We start from the raw sequence: 25869 nt of genomic DNA on the forward strand, positions 1-25869 counted from the left end.
AGTTAGAAATCGACTTGCCCTCTTGTGTATCCATTAGTGCCGATTTCACCAACAATGGGGTCCTTATATAGTATGCACATTAGGGTTACACCATGTAACCCATGACTTAACCCATTCCTTATGCTCCATGGGTTTTAACCTCCATGGATCACCACATGGGTTAAACCTAACATAAGGAATCATTGATCATAAGCCCACATATATAAGAATGAATGATTTACACAATCAATCCCCATATATTTAATTAGTCTCTTTTGATCACTAAATTAATTCCAAATTAATTCTTGATCAATACTAATTAAATAATATGATTTCATATTAATATATTAGAACTTATAATATATTAATATGTCACAAATATCTTCTTCTCACAAAAGGTCTATCCAAATTGTTCTGATGCCATGCAACCCAAATGGACCATGCCGGGTCGGGTCAAGTATATACCAATTATAGTTATGGACTTAGACACTAATCCAACAGTCTCCCACTTGGATATGTCTAATAACTATTATTGCAAGTATGCCTTCACAACCCGACCAACAATCATAACTCTTAAAAGCTGCTGCCGAACTCTGAACAAATCACTGACGCGTCCATTAGATAAGTGATCATATATTCCTCCATTCTAGATATCATATGGACTGAGACATGGATTACAATCATTCTCTCTGTCCATTTGGTGTTTCCCGATTTCCGATTTATGACGACCGACTAATTGAACAAATCAAATCAATCCAGGCTTGGCCAAGCACTTAGGGGTGTCATCACTAAATCATCGAGGGGCCCACAGATATCGCTTTTATCCCTTTGAGGGTAAAAGGAATGGATAAACTTCGACTCATATGCTTGTTCTACTACTTGTTGAATCATACACAAAGGCATGTTTTATAACATCGAGTTACCAATGCGTTTTCGTGCAATCAATGTATAACCAACTCATAGTCAACAACTCATATCTCTAGGTTTGAAGAATATAAGATATTATCATCTCATGATCACTCGTGGAAAAATCCATGAAGTGATTCAAATGAGCGTGGGTTGAATCCAATACTCAGAACTTATCAGCACTCATGAATGTTGTAGCAACTCTTGTTATGTCCAACATCTTGGACATCTACAAACCAACTTCATGACAGTCTTGATTCATATCTACTTCCAACATATGACTGACTGTGGATGGTTTCAATAACTTAGTCATTAGGGAAGAATGACCTAGTTATTCTGGAAGTCAAAACATGCAAAGTGAAACACAAGAATAATACTAATCCTATATGGCCCCAATACTTTGAGTGTAAATAAAACACCTTTTATCTAAGCACCATATTGATTACTCATTATTCATGTAATGTTTCGATTAATCAACTTAATACTTGAATTAAAACAATAGTCATTCCCTGCTCCAAGCATGCACACTATGTATGTTTAAACAATAGCTATGCCATACTCCAAGTATGCATACTATGTTTACACATGGTCCTCTCTTTCTGAAATAGATCGATTAACAATATTTCAATGATGCTCATTGCACAATCCTAAATCCTTTACAATAAATGTAAGAACGCCAAATTCTTGTCATTTACCGTAATCTTGTTAGATTCTAAACTTATATGCAATGATCATCTTGTAACGAATATGCACACAAGTCACAAAGACTTAGCAACAGACATTACAAAGTATTCCAATGGAGATCAATTCCATGGAAACGAAGTCTCACATTCAAAGTACATTCCTTTGAACATCTTTCTCACATTAAGTTCTCTAATCTTACACAGATTCAAAGAATAACTTCCATCTATGGAAACAATTCCATATTCCCATTTTGACTATCACTTTTGAACAATAGTTGCCTCCTTTTAGAATATGTCAATATAGTCCTTACTTTATACTTCCAATTGTCCATGAGTAACCAATCTTTGGTAAACCTCAAACTGTCCTCGACAATTGCTTAATCATTTTAGTCATATCCAGTTTTATTCCTTTTTCCCTCTTAATTCCCTAGGCATTTGAAAAATTTAAGAATGGATAAATATTATAGCACATGTAATCGACCCTATACCCAAAGCATATGGAACACAATTCATGCTATAAAATTTTTATTCCGTGTTCTCATAATTCGAACTATGAAGAGGGATGCCGTAATTATAATCGAATTTTGAGAACGCAACATATATAGAATTTCCTTATGTTGAACCATTCCAGCATAACATTCATATATATTCTTGACTAAAGTTGATTAAAATCTCAATCTAAGCTTGTAGAATTGGAATGAAGTATAAAATCATCTCCCTTAATTATAGCAAAACAACTTTTTAAAGCGAATTGAAACTTTTGTTTTCTATAATTAAAATTGCAAACTTGCAATACTTAACATAATAATCATGCTCCCACTAACATGATGATTATAATTTAACTAGCATAACACTTTATGCTCCCACTAGCTTTGACATGTATCCAGTAAACAGTTGGACTTCTAGAAGTCAATACTTTATTGACTTTCTTACCAAAGTTCAGATTTCTGATACATAATTGTTTTGATAAGACTTTATCAAAATCATACACCTTTCCTTAGATAGCTCACATGTGTGTATAAACAATTATGAAGAGGGATGTCGTAATCATAATGTTTAGACCTTTTGTCATTCTCACAAGTCCATGTTAGTGTGTCGATTAACCACACGCGCTCCACTAACGATTTGGAAAATGCAAATATCACAATTGTTATCCACTTAAAATCTACTTAGTGAAAGCGTTTCCTCACCATCATTTTTATGAATCGAAGAGAAATCTTATGACACTTAGATTTTTATGGTGTATGTGTTCCTATCCATGTGAATTTTTCATAACCATAATCACAAGACAAGGTTAATGACAAACCCAAACTCATATGGACTGAACTTGTTCAATATTAATTTCTTGTCTCCTGGTAGCACAAGGGCCTACGTTGTTATGAAAACAGTTGAGAACTCTTAGAACTCACAAGCATAGTCAACTTTTAACTGGAATAGACACAGAAATATGTCAACACGATAGGTTACAAACCTTAAGTCATGGGCTAGTGATTAACAATGCTTTTGATTAGTTCTTAAAACTTTTCCAAGATCTTTAAGACTCCCACTGACCTCTTGACATATAAGATTCTCTTTGTCAAGAACCATTCCTTGACAAAACAAATATTCAAGAGTTAGTGTGGATTCTTATCAAGTAAAAACATTTCTCACAATTGGTCATAGTTGGTCTTGTCTTATCCAAAACATCACAACTTACCAATTTCAAATGTACAAGAGTAAGAAAACATTTTACTCTACATTTGACAAGTGTTTTAAACCTTTCTTAAGATTATGTCACTCAAGGATCAATCTTGGAGTATGACTCTAAGATTTGATTTGGAACGAAGTATGATTTATCGTTTGATTTGACCATTTTCACAATTCATGATTCCTCTCCTTAGCCAAACAAATGCACTAAGGTGTCCTTAGAGAATCAATTGTGATACGGTTCCACAATCACTAAGATAATCATAAAACAAGATACTCAAGTACTCTCCCATCTCTTCAGATTGGAGAAACTTTTATCTTTCTACCTAATTTGATTCGTCTTATTCATTCTGCCAGACATTGAAACATTTCCAATGTTTCAGAATTACACTTAAACTTGTAAGAATAACCATATTTACTAAACTTTAGTAAATCATAACGAATAATCTTATCATCCTTTGTGGTGGACCTGACCAGTGCACAACCTAATGTACCTGATCCTTTAGTCATTCACTTGACTCACATGTACATGTGAACAAGGAATTAGTCTTAATTTCCCAAAGATGAAAATTCTCATTCATCATACAATACAAGTTGCATGATTCCAAGTTTCTATCCAACTGAAACATGGGTGATGAGAATCTTTCCTTATTTGGTAAATTATGACACTACCACAAATGAAAGAATCAAATCCATTTTCCAATATTGCTTATCAATGGAAGCATATAAACAACAATTTTTCACAAATGCCATTGTAAGGATGCTTAGAATAAATAAATCAAAATTTCCTTTTATTTTATAAACTTTGCGGAAAAACTTATCCTTACAATACAAATACATATGAAAAACATGTTGTTATCTATTCCTAAGCAATATATCATAACTCTTAAGCAACTCAAAATTCTGATCATCCGACTATGCGATCGAAATCCATCTTCGCGATCAGAATCAGCACAATCATTCTTTAAGCTTCCTTTGATTCTTCCAAAACATCAAAATGTAATTACATTACATCATGTATTAAGAATCTCAAAAGGAGACTTAATAAAGTTAGATAATGGACTTTACCTGAAGCAAAGTCAAACTTTTGACTTTACCTTCCTTATGTACTTTCAGGTAAATTGGGCAGCTTTGCAACCAATGTCCCTTTTATTGGCAAAAGAAACATATGGACTCTTTGCAAATGGTATATGAGACTATCTTAGACTTAGTCTTTCTCTTTACCATTGAGTCAACGGTTTGACCATGGCCGATCCCTTTCCATTGGGAAGAGAAAGCTTTTCTGGACTTCTAATGTTACCATTTGAAAATGTCCATGGAAGTTTGGGAAGTGGATCTTTCAATCAAACTTGCTTTTCCAGTGCTCCAAATTATTTCTAATTTAGCAGTAACAAGCAAAATAGGTAAGATCATTAAGGGTCATGTCGCGATCTGTCATCAGGGAGTGACTGAAGAATCATGTCAACAGCCAGCTACCTCGAGACTTCGACACCCGACTCTCCCGGCTTGCTAATATGTGACTTAACCTCCAAGATGTAAGCACATATAACCTTTGCTTGCCAATATGGATTGAGTGACTTAGAACTTTTCAAGTCTTGAAACTTGTGAGATAGGGAGAGTTATTGGAGGAGGTGGAAGAAGTGAAGTATGATTTCTAGTCCCATTAATGCACAACAAAGAGATTAATCTTTCACCTTGATTGCCATTTGGGATATCATCTTCATTAGGAAGCTTGTTCCTAAAGATTTGGGAAGACCATAGTTGTCTAATCTAGACATCTATAATGGGAAAAATTCAAGTCAGTTGATTTAAAGTCCTTAACATAACACCTAATATGAAATATTAAGGCTAGGACCCAACAACCTATTTATAACCGGAAGAGGGATGCCGTAATCCAAGTTATAAAATAGTTGAAGGTAGGTAAATGACGATTTACCAATTTCCACCATGAAAACGAAATTTAATTAAGTTTTAATTGGATTTGAAACTCCTAGTTCTTTTGAGATACATTGAACTTTCAATGGCATGTTTGAATCTCGATTGTGCCCTCTCAAGTTTGTGACAGTGATGCCGAGGATCACAAATAAGGTGTGAATAACCATGCAAATTAGCTTGGTACCCTCAATATTTTTCACTTAATCGATGTGCCGGTTAACCACACATGCTCCACCGATCTATGATAAACTTAAGTTACCCTTTGCCACACTTGGTCAGTCCCACGTTAGTGTGTCGGTTACCCACACATGCTCCACTAACGACTTAACAAGGGTGCAAAGTGCAATTTCATGGGTTAGCACCATTTCACATTTTCCTAAGTAACTAAGATTGAGAATTTATAAGTGTTTAGTTACTTAGTATTTATCATTATACTTTTAATGAAGGGAGAATTAGAGTCATTTCCTACCCATTCGGATAACGACCCTCCACCAGTCAAGGAAGTGGTGGGTGAGAGTGGACACCCATTAAACTGTCATTTTATAGGCAGTAAACTTATACCCCCCTTATAGATCGGCTTCATGAATGAGGCCTACTAATGGTAAGATTGACTTTATCTTTTACATATCTATATAATTAAATTTATAACAATAGTATAAGGGTTGAATTTTAAACTTTTAAAATTCTAGGGATTGATTTGGAATTAAAGCATACATGAGGAGGTAACTTTACAAATTCCAAAACTTGAGGGCAAGTTTTGAAACTATTCAAGACTTCTCATTTCATAACTTATGAGTTTAATGTACATTAAAATGAAGACTCTTCATTTCATGTAACTCTTTATTCTTTAATAACACTTTTAAAGAAGTGACTCTTAAACATCCATAACTTGAGGACAAGTTATGGAGTCATAAAACAATTAAATGAATAAGACTCTTCATTTTGTGTAACCTTTGGCAATAATTATGAGTTTTAAGATTCATAAATATAACTTTTCATATAACTAGAGGACAAGTTACAAAAACACTTTTTATGAACTACTTTTAGATCAATTTGGATTGAAAACAACTAACACATAATTTTTTTCAATAATCTAAATTAACTCATAAAACAATGTAACACAAACTTTTTTTTGTTTTTGGTAATCCATAACTTGAGCACAAGTTATGGGATCCATACAATTTAAGATCAAGAATTACACTTAACAAACAATTTGCACATAATTCCTATGATCTAACAAAACTCATAAGCATGAACATTCATAATCAACAACTTTCAAGAATTACATAAACATATATAAAACTTGAAACTTTGATTATAGCATTGAAATTGGTTTAACATAATCATTACCACATTAAAAAAACAGGCTTTATAAGTCCAAAACAGTTAAAGGTAATGATTCTACACCAATTTCAGCACCAAAACTCGAAGATATGCATTCTGGGCTGCCAACTCGTCGAGTGCATGAACTGACTCAGCGAGTTGGCTGAATATAGGCATGGACTCGTCGAGTCCTATGAGGAACTCGGCGAGTCAACTAGGCAGACATCATAAATTTCGAGTTTTTAGCAATTTGCATCAAGTTTAAGTGAAAACAAACCTAGTCTCTGATACCACTGTTGGGTTTTGAGCATTCTAACACTCCTATGGTGTACATGCAACCCTAAATACCTTGGATCTATGTTTTTTCTATTATACATGCAAATATCAATTTCCAAGGTATTGTTCTAACTAGCATAATATAAAGTACATGAAATATAAAATCTAGTAGAATTACATACCTCTTTGTTGTAGCTTGATTCCATGGAGCTTAAGACCCTAGTGCCCCAAGTGTGACACCTTAAATGGTTCACACAACACCATGAACATTTGGAATAACCATGAGAGAGGATATGAGAGTTAGAAATTGGCTTGCCCTCTTGTGTACCCACTAGTGCCGATTTCACCAACAATGGGGTCCTTATATAGTATGCACATTAGGGTTACACCATGTAACCCATGACTTAACCCATTCCTTATGCTCCATGGGTTTTAACCTCCATGGAGTATCCATGCATCACCACATGGGTTAAACCCAACATAAGGAATCATGGATCATAAGCCCACATATATAAGAATGAATGATTTACACAATCAATCCCCATATATTTAATTAGTCTCTTTTGATCACTAAATTAATTCCAAATTAAATCTTGATCAATACTAATTAAATAATATGATTTCATATTAATATATTAGAACTTATAAAATATTAATATGTCACAAATATCTTCTTCTCACAAAAGGTCTATCCAAATTGTTCCGATGCCATGCAACCCAAATGGACCATGTCGGGTCGGGTTAAGTATATACCAATTATAGTTATGGACTTAGACACTAATCCAATAATTTCGGCCCTAAACCGAAAACCATAAAGGCCTGGAAAAGCAAAGTATAAACCATAAATTATGACCTAACAAGATTTAATGTTCAGATTTTAATCATTTGAAATAAAAAATAATATCTAATAATTATCCTGAATTTCAAAATTAGGAAAGTAAATCTGAAATCTTCTTCTACAACTCGCCTCATCGTGGCAGAAGATGCACCACGTCTTGGTGCGAAACAAATTTCGATTTTATCAGTTTTTTATTCCTTTCAATTATGCACATATAATAAAAAGAAACATATGCTCCCATACCACTCATTTCTTTTATATCATACATTAAACATATTTCCACATTGGAATTTCATGATAATTTAATTATTGGGCACACGCAACCTATCGATCTATGTCTTTACACATTATAGCAACATACTATTGAAGCTATTATAAAACCTAGATATAATTGGAATCAATGGGTTTCAATACATACCTTTGTGTTGTAATCATTTATAACACTTTAGAATCCTCATATCTGATTCAGAAAGCTAGCATGAAAAGTATGGATGCCTTCAATGACTCACACCCAAATCCCTAGAAACCCTAGAATGAATAGGAAAGAGGGGAGATAAAGAGAATTTTGTTCTCCACTTTAAATAAGGTAAAAGCCTCAAAAATATGATGTCCAAGGTTCTTATTTATAGTATAGATACCTTGCAAATGAATCCATATTTGAATAATTAAATAATAGATTTAATCTCCAATTCAAATCTTTTCCTTATCTACTACTAGGAGGTTTCCAGAAAGCTCCTAAAATTGTCCATATTTTGGATGGTTCTATAATTGCCTCTTTTGTTCAACTAATGGACAATTATAATTCAACTCTTGGACCTTTAATTAATTCTAATTAATTTCGAATTAATTTCTGATTAATTCTAATTAATAGTTAATCAAATTTGACTATCTCTAATTAATTAATAATTAATTATTAATTATTTTTAACTAATTTAAGAATCTCATAATAAATTAAGATTCATTTTATCTCTCTCCTAATATCAATTCTACCTATTTCTGGTTACGAGGGCAATCCAAAATGGTCTTTGCTATTATTCCATAAAGTTGCATCAATTTAGTTTTGAATTTGACCAATTTAGTTATGACATTGGACACCTATTCCAATAGTTTTATCATCATTTGTTAAACAAAAATGATATATATACATATACTTAGACACATAAACATTGTATTGTTAGTTTTACGTTGGTTAAAATATGAATTTTGTTCTAATTACAACCGTTACGCTACCCAATTTTCATTAGGAGCTTATATCGTTTTTATACACAAATAAGTTATTTTCTGATAATTTTAAAACCTAAAGTTTATGACACAAACACAGTAATTTCATGTTGACGTACTTAAAAAACACATGTCATACTTTTATAATTTTTGTATGTATGAAATCCTTGTTATCAATCACTTATCTAATATTTTTATATTACCTATCTGTTTAGGCATGTCATATTTTGATAATTATGTAATTATGCAATGATCTACCATTTGAATGGAAACAATGTAATTTCTTTGTTAAGTTATTAGAATCGTGTATTTTCTACTACGATTTGTTGGAACTAAGTTCTCTTAGGATCGTATGATTCTATGCAAGCTAATGATTAAGAATGTAATAAAGAACACAAGAATGGCACTGAATATATCGTTTGATTAACACTTCAACACCTCAGAAGAGCTCGATGAAGAACTTCGACAGTAGAGGTGTTTAGGGTTACAATAATAATCTTAATTATTCCCATTAATACACATACATGCATGCATATTTATAGTAAAACCCTATTAACTAATCTAGAAAATCACGGATGGACAAGCCCAATCCGGATACAAAACCTAAGGTCCAAGACGCAACACAAATTTACTCAACAATCTCCCCCTTTGCGTCTTTGGAACCGAGACCTCAATCCTGTTTAATAACAGAAGCCTTCTTCACAGTTCTAAACACCTTCGGTATAACGGCTAAAAGATGGTAACGGAACGTAATATACCACCGAAGCATGTCTGTAAAATTCTTCTTATCAACCTCTGAATTCTGATTACATCTATGAATGATGTTGATGATATGCTCCAAGCAGTCTGTTGAAAATAGATGCTTATCAACCAGAGCAAACAAAAACCTGTGAGCTTCACCTTTCGTAAACATGACAGTAAGATTTGTTGAATCTATCTGTCCCATTTTCATCTTGTTCACATCCCCTGGTTTCGGTGTAGGCTTGACAGTCGGCTTCTTGTTCATAACTCTTGCTATCTCCTGATCCATAGTAGCAACTTCATGGATGTAGGAGCCCAACATTCTCTTCAGATGTTCTAAAATAGGCTCATATTCCTTAGGATTAGTGAGCAGAATGTTGAACAGCAAAATCCAGTCATGGGGATTGAGATTAGGAAGATCTGCTAGAGAGATAGTTGACACCGTGTTTGCCGAACCACGAGTGATTTTGAAATTAACGTTAACAAATCTCCCAGCAGGTGAGGGTTTGAGTACCTTGACTGTAATGATCTTCTGTGCACTCCAAGTCAGGTACTGCGGTTGCCCATACTTCAAGTAGAAGTCTATCAACTCTCGGTCAACCTTAGGATGGGGAAAAGGAACCTCAGCAGTCGCATCAAAGCAATGAAACGTGAAAGCTTTTCTGGTAATCGGCATGTCGAACTGCAAGTCCTTGGAGTTATCACAATCAAACGAAGCAACCGGTTCCAACCAATAGACAGAAGGAAACTCAATCGCCTGATTGATAAGTGTCTCTTTTGTCCACAAGGGAAACAAAGCCTTCCTGCAGTTCAAGGCATTTTCTTCTTCTTTGTTTCTCCTTTCCCTCTCCTCTGCTTCTTTAGCAATTTTCAGAGTTTCATCCAGCTCTCTGTCTCTTTTCTTTCGTTGGAGAGCTTCAGCAATGGTTTCTTCTACATCACTATCACTTTCATCAATGGTCTCTTTTGGCTTTGCTCGTGAACCAGAACCTGAAGCTACATTATCCTTCAGTTCGGTTGTTACTTTCGGTTGAGCACCTTCTGTTTTCACAATGACTCTCGGTTGAACAACACGAGCACTACTTTCTCCCCCTTCTTTTGGAGGTATGAATCCCTCCGAAACACCCTTCATTTCATGCAGTATTCCAAGGGCAGGAAGGAGTTTGAATGTGAGATGATTGCGAATTGTAAGAGTAAGAATAGGATCATGAGCACCAAGCAAATTTGTCAACATGTCCTGCACCTCACCGGCACAACTCTTATACACAGCCCGTTGTGTCTTCAATAAAGAGATTTCTTTCTCAGCATGGGCTAGCTGCACTTTCTGGACTTCAATGGTGGCTTTGTGTTTGGCCAGATCCTCCTTCAAGGCACTTTCGGTTGCCAGATTAGCATGAAGAGCATCAAAACGAGAATCCACTGATTGTAAAAAAGAAGTGGTCTCGGTTTGGAGCGAGGAGCGTACAGCTTCAAACTTAGTGCTTTCTTCTTGAAGGGACTGAGCATAGGAGTCCACAAAGGATTGTACCTTTGCTGCATTGGTGTCAGCATGAGCTTTCAAAGAGTCAAGAAAGATCTGAGTTGTGTGAACAACCTCAGTAACCTCTGTTGTTGCCTTTTTACAGGAAGAGGTGGACGCATCAACTGCCTTAGTAGATTTCGCAATGGCATTTGTGTATTGGTCGATGGCAGTTTCTAAAAAGGCTTTAAGAACCACACCACCATAAGCTTTGCTATCGTTAAGCAATCGGTCCAGCTTGTCATGAATGCTCTGTAAATCTTGACTTGTGACTGGAGCATCATTATCATCATCAGTCGGAAGCCTATAAGGACTGAAGTAGGTAGAGTCAAATTCCTCATTCTCTCCCCCCAAGAGTAGCACCAGAATCAGTTGATTGTGTTGGTGAAAGAGGTTTAGGGATGATAGGAGTTTCTGTTGCAGTAGTAGCCCCCGTATCAGATACGGTGACGCCTACTGTGGGGTTAGGAATGGTAGTGGTTGTGGATTCTGTAATGATTGGAGATGATAACGGAATGGTGGATATAGGAACATATGTAATGGGAGGTGGTGGTGGTAAAGTCGTTTCGTAAGATGGGACTGGTGGAGTAACAATAGGAACATAGAGAGAAATGGTCTGTTTTGGTGACTGAGGTAGTGCGGGAATTCTGTTGTGATTAGGAGATTCTGTTGGAGTAGGAGAACGGGGAGGAGTGTTCCCTCTCGGTGAGTCATGGGGAATCTCTTCTTCCGCAATGTCCTCATCGACATGAGCTGTGCGTGGAGGAGTGGGACTCTTAGACCTTCGAGCCATCTTCTTAATCTTCTTCTTCTTTTGTTGAGAAGAATCCCCTTCAGTAGACTTTCGTTTTGAAGACTTTGAGGACTTAGATTTTCTTTCCTCAGTGGGTTCTTTCTTTGAGATCCTTTTCCCTCGGTTGGTAGGTTTGTCCAAGGCATCCAGGGCAGCCTGCTGGTCTGGAGAAAGGACCCTCGGTCCAGAGGGAGGAAGTTTCCGATAGTCAGCCATAACATTGCTCTTTTCTGCAACGCTTCAATACATAGATTCAGGAATAGATCCATTATGAGGAAACTTGATTGGATCCGAGATGATGATCTTCTTTGTGTGGAAGGTAGCAATAGATGCAAGTAGAGCATCCTTCATCACCGGAATCTCCAAGGAATTAATCGCTTTCCTCGTAATCAGAGTCCAAAATCTTCCACAAGAGATTTCAGAATGCCTCGTTGATGTGTTAAGGCTCTGCACCACCTGAGACCATATTATTGACCCATAATCAAGATTGATCCCGTTGTAAAGGCCATAAATAAGGGTAAGGAAACCCTTGCTGGTACCGTCTGAACCACCACATCGTTCTGCTAATCCCTTAATCAGTAGAGTGATCAGACCATTCCATTGAGACGGTAAACATGACTTCTTCACTTTGGTAATCGTGGTGAGCACATCAGTATACCCCATCTCATAGAGCATTGAAAATAATTGTGTCGTCGTTATAAAGTCCGGCGAGATGACAGAAGAATCGACAGCAATATTCAAAATCGAACAAAACTTCACCTTCGAAATAGATGCCTTCTTATCGTGGATGGCAAAGTAAATACGTTCTTTGTTTTTGTCATAAGACGCTGTAGAATAGACCTGCGATAATAACGACATTGGAACAGCTTCAACTTGGGTTAAGGCTAAAACCAGGGGTGAATACTTCAAACATTCCACCACATGCAGCATATATGCATCATACAAGAACGGGTTAAGTTCAATGATCATATTTTGGTTTGGCTTAATGGTGAGTAAAGATGAGGATGCCGTCTGATCATGAATTGATGAAGAAGTCGCCATTGTTAATCGAAGAAGGAAGAAGATGAACAGTTTGCGCTTTGTTGATTTTTCAGAGAAAAAAATGTTGCCAGTAAAAGACAAATAAATTTGGAAACCCTTTATATACCATTGCCAGGAGAGAGAAAAATCATGATGATAATGACGTGATCACTAAAACGTCGCCTGAAAAAGCGCGAAGTGACAGTGTGGTTACTCCCAGGTATACGTCAGCACGCATGGGTAAAGAGACCGTTAAAATTCACGCGCCTAAATCTTATCTTCAATCGTCGTTTGAAATTCCAAGATAACCCCTTGTTTGGCTCCAATAGATAGAACAAAATTCAAACCAATCAGTAACCAGAATGTGGGAAAACTGAAATATTTCGTGCATTAGTTGTGAGAAAGATAAAGAAAGAAAGCAAATGTGTATGGGATGTGAGTGATGTCTCATTACTAGACAGAAAGCAGAGGATTCCGGGCAAGAATCGCTTCCTTCAAAATCAAGAGAGACTTGAAGTGCTTGTGTGGTTTCCCGAATGATACGATCAACTGTTTGTTAATAAACATTGAAAGGCTTCTTTTATAGATTAGGCTTAGGGTAGCTTATCTTCAACCGAACTTCGAGTCTTAACATAAAACCGAACGTTGGAAGAAGTACCTGTGAGACCGATGTGGTCTGTTGAACAGGTAGGTTGGATATATTATATAGTGACTAAAGAGGTAGCAGAAATCTCAAAAAAATAAATTGGATCTCTTTGGGAAGAAACGCCTTGTTAGTAGACAATTTCATAAAAGACCACGCAAAAATAAAAAGAGATTTCATTAGGTAACCAGTAAGTTCTTGAATAATTAATTCACCGTCAATTCATTATTGGTGTTGGATATTGGGTTTCACTCAGTACGTGGTATACGTATCTAAGATCACAAACACAGATGTTGTGTAACCATAAACCTCAGTGGTAAGGACCGAGAGTCTCAAGGGTTACAATGGTGAATTGAGAGGAGATGGAGAATATAAGGGAGGTGACTATAGAACCGAAAGTACCTTCTGCTATATATACGTGACAAAGCAGAGAAACTCTTAACTCAGATAAGAAGAGTAAGGTAGCTCTAGACTGAGTTGCAGTTAATGGCCTAATTGGGAAGAAACGATAGGTATGGATCGAATCATTAAGGCCTGCTCATAGTCGTAGAGGCTTGGGTCAACATGCAGCAGCATGCTTCTAGGGACCCTTAACTAGTTTGTACTGAAATTAAATATACATGCCTTAGATTCACATTCTGTTGTACTGGTACTCTTGTCACCTAATAAAAATAAGAAACACACCACACATACCAACCAAACAGACAAACGAAACAAACAAAGAAAATATTTGTGAATTTTTAGAATTTTCTGAAAAAGAATAAAAACAGAAAGATAAAATATTTTTGGATTTTTAAAATTTTCTGAAAAGGAATAAAAACATAAAGATAAAATATTTTTGGATTTTTAAAATTTTCTGAAAAAGAATAAAAACAGAAAGATAAAATACGAGAGAAAAGAGTGAACAAGATATACAACCAATACCTTATCGTAAATGAGGGAAGCGAAATAGACCGAACAATCGGTTCATGTCGGTCCTTAAAATTCTAGAGCCGAAATAGACCGAGCGATCGGTTCATTTCGGTTCCTGAATTTTATGGAGCCGAAATAGACCGAGCGTTCGGTTCATTTTGGTTCCTTAAAATTCTAGAGCCGAAATAGACCGAGCGGTCGGTTCATTTCGGTTCCTGAATTTTATGGAGCCGAAATAGACCGAGCGTTCGCTCCATTTTGCTTGTCTAATTTTTAGTGAGAGATTTGAGGATTCGGTGCTGACTCTCCTTCCATCATGCCCAAGCCTTGTAAAATTTTGTTAAAGGTAGCTTCAGGTAAGGCTTTAGTGAAGATGTCAGCCAGTTGATCAGTAGATCGAACAAAGTGTACTTCCACGTTCCCATCTTCTACATGATCCTTGATGAAATGATATCTAAGTGCAATGTGCTTAGTTTTTGAGTGTTGCACTGGATTGTGACAAATCCTTATTGTACTTTCTGAGTCACAATAGAGAGGTATCTTCTTCATACTTAGCCCATAGTCTCTCAGTTGACTTTGAATCCATACCACTTGAGAAGTGCAAGATGCTGCAGCAATATACTCAGCTTCGGCTGTGGATAGAGAAACACAAGTTTGCTTTTTGGACTGCCAGCAAACAAGTTTCCCGTCAAGAAATTGGCATCCACCAGTAGTGCTCTTTCTGTCCAGTCCACATCCTCCTAGATCAGCATCAGAAAAGGCTTGAATGAAGAATCCAGATCTAGCAGGATACCAGAGACCGAGAGATGAGGTTCGCCTTAGATAACGAAAAATGTTCTTAACTACCACCATGTGAGGTTCTCTTGGATTGGCTTGAAACCTGGCACAATAACAAACAGAAAACATAATATCCGGTCTACTAGCTGTTAGATACATAAGGGACCCTATCATTTGACGATATAGTGTTATGTCCACAGCAGGTTTTTTCAGAGATGGAGTTAACTTAGTGCCAAATGCCATAGGAACCTTCACTTTTGAATCACCCTGCATTCCGAATTTCATCAGTAAGTTCTTTGTATAGGCCTCCTGGTTGATAAATATGCCGTCTGGTCCCTGTCTAATATTCAAACCAAGGAAAAAATTAATTGGACCCATTGCGCTCATTTCAAATTTAGTCTCCATCAACTTCCTGAATTCAGCTGTTAAGCTGGGATTCGTGGAGCCGAAGATGATATCATCAACATAAATCTGAACAATCATGAGATGTTCGCCTTCCTTCTTACGAAAGAAGGTTGGGTCAACCGAACCTTGTTTAAAATTCGACAATTTCAAGAAGCGAGTTAGTGTTTCATACCAGGCCCTCGGTGCTTGCTTTAATCCATAGACAGCTTTATCCAGCACATAGCAATGATCGGGGTATTTTTCGTTCACAAAACCCGGCGGTTGCTCAACATAGACTGTTTCTTCTAATTCTCCATTCAAGAAAGCGCATTTGACGTCCATTTGGAAAACTTCGAAGTTTTTATGAGCAGCATATGCCAAAAAGATTCTGACGGATTCTAACCTAGCTCCTGGAGCGAAGGTTTCCTCATAATCTATCCCTTCCTCTTGACAATAGCCTTTCACCACCAACCGCGCCTTGTTGCGAATGACATTCCCCTCTTTATCTAACTTGTTTCTGAAGACCCATTTCAAGCCAACCACAGAAGAATCCTTTTGGGTGGGAATCAGCCTCCAAACTCGGTTGCGTTCGAACTCATGAAGCTCATCCTGCATTGCCTGGACCCAATCGGAATGATTAAGTGCAGCACTTACGGTTTTCGGTTCAACCTTTGAAATGAACGAATTAAACATGCAAAATTCAACTTTTGAGAATAATGCAGTTTGTTTCGCTTTGAGTTGAGAACGAGTAAGAACTTTCTCAGAAGTTTCACCAATGATCTGTGCTTTGGGATGGTCTTTGGTCCATTTTGCTAACGGTGGATAGTTTGGATCATATGCTGGATTCAGTTCAGCCTCCACTTCTACTTCGAATTCTGATTGATCGTCATCACCTTTGACAGGTGTATCTTCTTTCTCCCCCTCGACAGGCGAAGTGTAACCTGAGGCTGTGTCAGAGTTAGTATATCCTGTGGAAGTTGGTTTCTCCCCCTCAATTGAACTACTACTTGTTGATTTTGGTTCTGTACTTTCCCCTTCACCCGGACCTTTATGTGTTAGGGAGGGAATTGGATTCTCCCCCTCAACCGAGACTTGGGTTGTCTTTGGTGCTGTCGAGCTCTCCCTCTTGAACATTGAATTATTGTTTGGAGAGTCAGTTGATGACGTAGCACCCTTAGGGTCACTTGCCATCTCTTTAGCAGCTTCGTCTATGACATTTTTGAGATTATCGATTTTGTTATTTGCTGCTTTCGCCTCGGAGTGAATTGCTTTCTCCGGTTCATCAAATAGCCGAATATATTCCTCGAATAAGTTGGATATTGGAACTGAGACTTGGCCAGATTCTGGGAATATTTCACCTAGTTCACTTTCAGTCCGCTGAACCTTCTTCATATAATTATCATCAAAGGTGACATAATAAGTCTCTTCAATCCTTTTGGAGCGTTTATTCAGCACTCTGTATGCTTTTGATGACAGAGAATAACCCAGAAATATGCCTTCATCGGCTTTGACATCGAACTTGTTGCGGTTCTCCTTTGAATTGAAAATAAAGCATCTTGAACCGAAAATGTGGAAAAATTTAACATTCGGTTTCCTATAGTTTAAGATCTCATATGGAGTTAATGAGAATCTTTTATTGAGCATGGACCGATTCTGAGTGTAACAAGCAGTGGCAATAGCATCAGCCCAGAAGTATAATGGTAGGAAAGCGAAACTGAGCAAGGTTATGGCTGCCTCGCATAACGAACGGTTTCGTCTTTCAACAATCCCATTCTGCTGTGGTGTATAAGGGGCCGAAAAATTGTGAGTTATCCCCTTATCCGCCAGAAAGTCCTCAAAATCCTTGTTCTTGAATTCCAGACCATTGTCACTTCTGATGTTCCTCATCGTCTTCCTCAGCTGTACTTCCACTTGCTTGATGAATGTCTTCAATTTGGGAGTTGCATCTGATTTCTGCTTAAGAAAGAAAACCCAAGTGAAGCGTGAAAAATCATCTACAATATCTAGAATGTACTTACTACCACCAATGCTCTCAATAGCTGAAGGTCCACACAAGTCAATGTGCAATAGTTCAAGAGCTTCAACTATCTTCGTATTTATTCGTGTGGGGTGGCTCTTTCTACTCTGTTTGCCCATTTCACATGCAGCACATAAATGCTCTTTATCGAATTTGAGAAGGGGAAGGCCTCGAACGTGATCACCAAGCACCAATTTGTTGATGTCTTTGAAGTTTAGATGCGAGAGGCGTCGATGCCATAACCAGCTTTCATCGGTATTTGCCTTTGACAGCAGACAAATAGCTGGTGTACCTCGAATCGGGTTTAGATTCAGAGGGTACATTTCTCCCTTGCGTTTAGATTTCAGCAGAACCTTCTTGGATTGTTTTTCAATTATCTCAGACCCCTCATCATCAAATGATACCTTCAAACCTGTGCCCACAACTAATTGTGACACACTGATGAGGTTGTGCTGCAATCCTTCTACATACGCTACTTTCCTAATTGAGAATTCGTCATTGGTTATCATGCCATACCCTTTGATTGTTCCATAGGAATTGTTTCCATACTTTACACACCCACCATCTTTCAGGGACCGAAACTCCCTCAGCTCTTCCTTCCTCCCTGTCATGTGATGCGAGCAGCCACTATCTATGTACCATTCATCATCGAACTGCTCGTCACTGATTACCTGCAGATTCAAGCGGATTTAGGAGCCCAAAGTTTCTTGGGTCCTTGTGAATCTTTCACAGAAAAAGGAATTACAGCAGAAATATCAACCAAATATGTTCTTTTTACTAAAGTGGTTTGATCTTTTCTTTTAATTGTATACCCCTTGATTTTAGTTTTATCTTCTTTAATGTTTGGTGCATTGGTTGGTGTGTTGTTAGATGGTTTATTATTTTTCATTTGACTTCTAGGGTTAGCTGATGATTTCTTATTACCCAACTCAGAGTTTGGTACTAGCTTTCTCTTTCCTTTCATGTCCTTTAATGAATTTGTTTTCCTTTGGGTCTTTGAGGGACCGAAACTAGGTTTATTACCGAAACTTGGTTTAGGACCGAAACTGGGTTTAGGACCGAAACTAGGTTTATGACCGAAACTTGGCTTAGGACCGAAACTGGGTTTAGGACCGAAACTAGGTTTATGACCGAAACTTGGCTTAGGACTGAAACTGGGTTTAGGACCGAAACTAGGTTTATGACCGAAACTTGGCTTAGGACCGAAACTGGGTTTAGGACCGAAACAGGACTTGGAACAGTAGGAGTTTGGACTAAAATTTTCCTTTAATTTCTCTTTTCCTTTTTCCATTGATCCTTTCTTGGGAGGCTCATAGTTTGAGTTTTGAGAATTCCAGTGCCTTTTTCGTTCATTTAGATTCTTAGCATATCTTTGATTTCTCAAGCGTTTCTGCTCAGCATGCTCCCTCTGAGATTTGTGGATATTGAAGCTGGTCTTTGGCTTCTCCTTTTGAGTTTCGGTTGTCTTGTCGGACAGTTTTGATTCTTCACCTTTCTTGGTTAGAACTTTCGGTTCTTCCATTGGTTCCTCAGGGATTTCTTTGGTTCCACTTGTGCTTGGTTTGTCGAAATTGGAGGGTGTGTTGATGGGTTCAGCAATGTATCTTCCTCTAACCCTCCATGTAGTCTTCTCAGATAGCCCCACGGTTTCGTCTGCGTTGTCAATGGGGGCAGACCAGAAGTAGTCTTCGCACCCTTCAGCATTATCTTTATCGACCAAGATCCTTAACTCTGCAGTTTGCATTGGAGTGACACCTGTAACTGCGTATACCTGATTTGGAACAGTCTGAACCTTTTGATAGACCATGGCCTTTTCCTTGAGTTTCTGTTTCTGATCTTTTGACAGACGAGCGAATTCAACCGAGTTTTCTGATATTAATGGTTTTTCATTCTTGGTTTCATTCCTCATAAACTCAGAGCAGTCAACTTCGTCCTCTACTGAGATTACACTTATCTCGCTTTCCTCATCAAATTCAGACGTATTACCTAAGTCTATTTTATTTTCATCGACAAGTTTGGCGTTTGAACGATCAATTGTTTGAATAGTTTCAGATTTAATTTTTAGCCTATCATTTTCATCTAAGATATATTTTAGCATACTTTTGTGTTCCTTAGAATCAATGAAGGATTCTATCTTGTCCAGACCAAGCCTATAAGACATGGATGTCTCTTCGGAGGACACTTCTGATTCACATTCTGCTATTATCTCATCTTCCTTAAATTCAAGAAAGGGAAATATCATTTTATGAATTTTCTTTCCAATTTCACAACTTAAATGTAATTGAGCAATATTAGTATATAAACGCTTAGCTATTAAACAAAAAATATTTCTTTGTTTTAAAAACTTTAAATTGTCTCTTTGCAAATAAATACTTTCGTCCCTAGCTCTAACTAACTCTGCTTCCTTCAGCTCAATCCACATTCTTCTTTCTTCACTTTTTGAAGACACCCTGCTGAGTTGGTCAGTTAGGTTAGAATTCGCTAAGCGAGTTTGCATGAGGCTGCTACTTAGGTTAGAAAATTTAAAGTTTAATTCATTCAATTCTTCTACATAATCTGTTTTTGGAATTTTAAGTGATTCAAGAATAGATTGTACCTTTTTGATCAGCCGATCGCAGTCGTTGATCTTCTCACTCACTGGTTTGGCTGCAAAACACTTGTTCTCGGTCAGGTTCGGTTCCTTATCTGCACTTTCGGTTGATGGCCCAGCAGTGACAATTAAACACCTTCCAGCCGAACCTTCTTCTTTTGCCACAAAAGCCTTTCCATGAGTAGGCCTTCTAACATTTTCATCTTCAGAGTCGGTTGACCACACTTCTACGCCACCGAACTCATCTTTCCCAGCATTCTCCTGTACAATCAAGGCATTCATTGAGTTGTTAGTCGCCTTCTTCTTCTTGACTTCTTCTAACTTGCGCATATAGTACGCCTCATCATCTTCACCCTCTCTTTTCTCAGCCATTTTTCTTAACATGCAATCTTTGGCAAAATGGTTCTTGTCGTGACAGTAATTGCAGTCGTATCCAGAGTTTCCTGCAAGCTTACTCTCCTTCTTTTCATCATCCTTTTGAGAGGATTTCTTTGCTTCATCTTTTACCTTCTCTGAGCTGTAACTTCCCTGCCAGTTTCGGTTCTTGTTGACGGGGAATTTTCTTCTTGCAAACTTCTTCGGATTGGATATCATCAAAGCATATTCCTCGCTAGTCAGATCACACTCAGACATATCAGTTTCTTCTTCATCCTCTGGGATACTTTTGCCTTTTGAGACAAGAGCCAGAGATCCCATGCCAGAAACAACTTTCGCTTCTTTGGTTACCACACTTTCATGGGACTTGAGTATTCCCACCAGTTTCGCCAGAGAGTAGGATTTGAACTGTTCATGTGCTTTCACAGTTGATACAACAGCCATCCATTTTGGTCTCAGCCCGTTCATAAAAGTTACACTCTGCTCAATTAACTTCCTCTCTATACCATGCTTGATCATCTTACTCAGAAGATGATTGAACCGATCAAAAGTCTGTATGAGCTTCTCTTCAGATTTCTGTTCAAAGACTCCAAATTCTGACAACAGCAGAGTTTGAATGGAGTGTTCCAAATCTTCATCAGTCGAATAGAGTTCTTTCAACCTATCCCAGATTTCTTTGGCCGTTGTGCATGAACCAACCAACCGAAAGGTGTCAGATTGCAAGGCGAATCTGATCATCCTCATAGCCTTCACGTTACATAGCAGCTTATCTTTCTCATCCTGTGGCATCTTCTCTATATTCGTCACCAGCTTGTTATAGTCCTTTTGGGACTTGACAGTTGCGTTTGTTGCTGAATGAACAAATGGCCCAAGTGTGATTACTTCCCAGATAAGATAGCCATTATCTTCAGATCCAACCACGTAGTCTTCGAAGTGATGAGCCCATACTTCGTAGTCTTGAGTGTAAAGAATGGGTATTCTGGTCGTGGATCCAATGCTGTTTGAGATGTTGATTGGGTTCGTTTGTGAATCTTTGTGAGACATGATGGGCTGCTAGAATCAAACCTGTAAACTAGAGATTAGGGTTTTATCTAAAATAGAGTAGCCGTCGATATGAAGAAGACGACTTCTATTTGTACGATAAAAGCAGAAACCCTAAAGTATTTTGAATACAGAAGGAATGTGTATTGATCACACAGTCTCCTGCTCTGATACCAATTGTTGGAACTAAGTTCTCTTAGGATCGTATGATTCTATGCAAGCTAATGATTAAGAATGTAATAAAGAACACAAGAATGGCACTGAATATGTCGTATGATTAACACTTCAACACCTCAGAAGAGCTCGATGAAGAACTTCGACTGTAGAGGTGTTTAGGGTTACAATAATAATCTTAATTATTCCCATTAATACACATACATGCATGCATATTTATAGTAAAACCCTATTAACTAATCTAGAAAATCACGGATGGACAGGTCCAATCCGGATACAAAACCTAAGTTCCAAGACGCAACACAAATTGACTCAACACGATTTTTTACTATTCAATGTATGCTTTGACTGTGATACATGACGACGTTGCGAACATCGACGTTTTCGCTATCGGCTGAGAGTTTGACACCTCCCCTTGAGGAATCAAAGACAACAAAGGTTGTTATTTCTTTTACTCTTCTATGGTTGGTGTTTTTCTTTACATTTCTTGCAAGATGATCCTTGGTGGATATAAACTAGCTTATATTTTGTTCGAAATTTAAGACTTCCGTTGCTATTATTTTGGGTTTTTGAAATATTTTTTAATAAAAACCAAATGCGGTATCTTGGGGAACTAGCTAAACTTTGTCTTACAGTTATGGATTAAATGTTTTAGGTACTTTTGATTACCGTATGTAGGTGAAGACTGACTATATACACATTCACAACTTCGTATTTTATGATTCCACATTTATGATTATAACCTGATTTTAGCTTGTAAACTTTTGGAACAAATGGTTTTATGATGTTGCTTTATGAAAATGACTTCTTATTCTAAATTAAAAATCGAAAAATTTGTAATGAAAATTAAGATGTTACAGTCATTCAACACTATTAGAATGTGCTAAATTTACAAGTCATACAAACTCCAAATGGGTCGACTCATATATGAACACGTAGGTATCGTAATCGTCTAATTCTTAGCAAAATTCCATACTTAGAGGCCACTTTATACTATCAAATACACTTGACATATTTCCTAATTGTTTTTTTTTTCTCACATTATATTTCCAAAATCATACATCGTGTTTTGCACCAATTTCCAACAATAACGCTATATTTTCGACATCATCGCATTTTTTCTCATATCACATATTGTGTAATTAACAACACCTTTATGTTACACGACAAAAGACTTGGTGTGCCTATTCGTACATTCTGAAATCTCTCTTCATCCATGGATTAATTAATCAACATACTACTCCAAACGGGGAAATTTGACACAATTCTAACGATGAACAATTAAAACTAGGTGGGGACCCCCGCGTTGCGGGGGTCGGATGCGACAATTTTTTCTGTTACTATTCACCACCAAGATGTGTGTCTTCAAAAATAGAAGGCACCTTAAAAACTGCATGACCAACCTCAACAATTACGATCAACAAAAAGGGAAATATGTGTAATCAAAGTATTACGAATGCACATGGAAAAAAGATGTCCCACCAAAAAAACAAATGTAGAAAGATACAAACGGACACAATTGCAGACAATGAAAGGAAGAACAATTGCATGTAATGCCTTACCTGCAAGTTTGCAAATACATTGCTCTTCTTCCTCTAGGGAAAAACACCCATATAAATCATACACTAAAATGTGACATTACATTTAAATGATAAACTAAAAGACGTCAATTACATAATCAGTATTCCATATCTGACATTAACTAAAAATTCCAAATAGACTCTCAGATGCAGCATGAACATTACCTGCAGTGGCTGTCAGTGCTTGACGATTCTCACGTGTGTCAAAGAATCTCATTTCTTGTAGCTGTGCCAGCTGTGTAGCATACAATTCTTCCGGAGGCACAGTGTTTTTTATTTTATTAATAAAAAACGAAAAATATATGAGTTTGTTTATTTGTGAGATATGAATGATGATTTTGACATGATTAAATAATAAGTAAATAAGTTAGTTACCATTTGAATTGTTTGGCATTGTGAAGCCACCGGTTCCAAGCCCCCAAAAGATGTTCATAAGCATATATCCAATCCCATGTTGTCGGGCCCACCTGCTACACCAAAAAACAAAATTATTATAAATATAATAATATTTATTAAGATTTAGTTTGCTACACCGGTTTACAAACAGAAAATCGATATCAAACCATGAATATCAATTACATGGTGAAGTGAAAATCAACGTTTGAGTTGACCTATTAGAAAAAAGGATAAACATTTTACTGAATGGGTGGTTGCGTACCAGACAAAAGAGATTGATGCGGTGTGATTATTTACTATAAATTGTAATAACAGTATCTGAATGGATGCCTAAGGATGGAGAAAACAAATACATATAAAAATAAGCACAGAGATAAATATAAATTGTTTAAATGCTTCAATATAAACTGTATAATTTGTAGATTAGAAACGTGGCATGAATAAGCCTAAGGCTAGGCTTAAGTGCAACTCTCTTAGCACTTGTGTGAGCCATTGATGTAGCAATTGCTGTTGCCCAAATTGTGCCTACATATACATTTTTATCAACACTCCATTATATTTTGTCGGGTTGATTATTCAAAAAATCAAATCTATCATTATATTGAATAAAAGTTAAAGTTTATAAATTAAACTAACCTAAATGTAAGCGCATATTTGACCAAACTAACCTAAAAGCCCGAAATGATTGAAGTAGTAGGCTAGTAAGCCTATAATAACAGGAACATGCAAACACATCAAAATTAATGGTTTTGTAACATATATTGCTATATGCTCCTTATTTTGGAGAATCATAATAATGTTTGTCCTTCTTCCATGTGCAAATGACTATATTACCCTTTATTTAACTTTTTGATATTATTTTTATTATTTATCATGTAGTTCTATTATTATTGAAATCATGTAATTAAATAACAAATATTAAAAAAGGGGTAATATCGTTATTTTACTTAGAAGACAAAAAAAAAAAGAACTTACAGAAACTTAAAATGAGGACCATAATTTCAAAAGACAAACTTTTTGGCACCAAAAATGTAATGAAAATTTTTTTAGGACCAGAAATGAAAAAAAAAACTGGAACGAAAAGTTAAAGTGTAAAATTGCAAAAGAAAACCTTTAGAGATGAAATTTGCAAAATAAAAAAAAAATTAAAATAAAAATTAAAAATTAAAAAAAATCAGCTATATTAGTAGTTTTTTCGTTTTTTTTTTTGTAAAGGAATCACTTAGCAACTGATTTTGATCAGCATCTGCAGCAACTGATTTTGTAATTCACGTAACGACAGTATATAAAAGGGTACGTTGTGACAACCGTCAATTTTTTGCCAAGTCAACAAGTCAAACCGGTCAACTCATCTAACCCTTGTATATTAGGGTTTCCATTATGATTCTTATTGTACTACTCGCAATCTTAAAATAAAGTTTCACTTAGAGTTTTCACGTGTTCGGAAATTCTAAACCCTAATTAGGGTAAGTGATGAATCTACTCGATAAAACATTATTCCATACCCCTCGAGAGCTTATAACATTCATAACAAGGCTTAACAGAGTGTAAGAACCTTGCGTTACGAAGCCAAACACTCAAAAAGGTCACAAAAGAAGTCTCTCCAAATCTCTTTCACTCTAACTCTCCCAAAACTCTCTAAGTAAGAGAAATCTCTCCAAGAATGTGAAATCTCTCCCAAATCTCTCCAAGAATGTGAAATCTCTCCCAAATCTCTCTCTGTATGAGAAATTTCTCCAAGAATGTCAAATCTCTCCCAAATCTCTCCAAGTATGTGAAATCTCTCCCAAATCTCTCTCTGTATGAGAAATCTCTCCAAGAATGTCAAATCTCTCCCAAATCTCTCTCTGTATGAGAAATCTCTCCAAGAATGTGAAATCTCTCCCAAATCTCTCTCTGTATGAGAAATCTCTCCAAGAATGTCAAATCTCTCCCAAATCTCTCCAAGTATGTGAAATCTCTCCCAAATCTCTCGCTGTATGAGAAATCTCTCCAAGAATGTCAAATCTCTCCCAAATCTCTCTCTGTATGAGAAATCTCTCCAAGAATGTGAAATCTCT

The sequence above is a fragment of the Lactuca virosa genome, chromosome 8, assembly GCF_052849685.1.
Source record: "Lactuca virosa cultivar CGN04683 chromosome 8, Lactuca_virosa_CGN04683_v6, whole genome shotgun sequence".
Lineage (NCBI taxonomy): Eukaryota > Viridiplantae > Streptophyta > Magnoliopsida > Asterales > Asteraceae > Lactuca > Lactuca virosa.